This window comes from Atractosteus spatula, chromosome 26 (assembly GCF_055471065.1).
Source record: "Atractosteus spatula isolate fAtrSpa1 chromosome 26, fAtrSpa1.hap1, whole genome shotgun sequence".
NCBI lineage: Eukaryota > Metazoa > Chordata > Actinopteri > Semionotiformes > Lepisosteidae > Atractosteus > Atractosteus spatula.
The window spans coordinates 3931123-3931939 of record NC_142731.1 but is presented as its reverse complement, the minus strand read 5'-3'; positions in this window follow the sequence as shown (position 1 = coordinate 3931939).

Sequence of the window (817 nt, the reverse complement as noted above, 5' to 3'; positions counted from 1 at the left end):
AGACTGGGACCGTGCACTGATGGACAGGGAGCAGTCTCACCCACCTCCTGACCAAACAAAAATTTGTGCCTCTTCAAAAATACCTCAAATCTATTCTACAGACCGTCAGCTAATAGAAAATCACCATGGTTTTGTCAGATAAGTGTATTTGCTAAAGTTGCTGGGGTTTATAAGACCGTAAAGTACGGGCCTTCTGTAGATCACGTGATCCGCTGCGCACCATATTACCAGCAGGTGGTTATCATTCTCTTGTTTTTTTTTAATTTTTATTTATGCATAAACAATAACACAAAATACAATACAAACAAGAGTACATATAACATTTCACGACAAAAACATCGCCAGGGGTTACATATTACAAAACAAATTCAAATTATGAAAAACGGTTAATCTTTCTCTTTTGTCCACCCAGGTTTATAATCACACGTGTCTAGATTGCAGTGTAATCTGCATTGTCATGAAACATTTGTCAGAAACTATAACTAGCATATGCAAATACAAATATAACTGATTTACAGAATATAACGTGTATTGCGATATGTTGTAAATAAGTATACGCCTGTAAAGCAATGTAGCTTAACAACGCAGGACACAGAATAAGATGATGCTACAGCAGATGAACAACGAGGTATCGTTAACTTATATTAATAAGAAAAACACAATTTGGCGTCTTCATAGTCAGAATCGGGAGCCTAAAATGATATAAAGAAACACCTGTCAAACCCAGCGCGATCTACTCCTCTCTCCCGGTTTGAGCGTGCACATGTACCCTCGTGATGACGTCAGGCGACTTCCTGTCACGTGGGGGCCCGTGTTT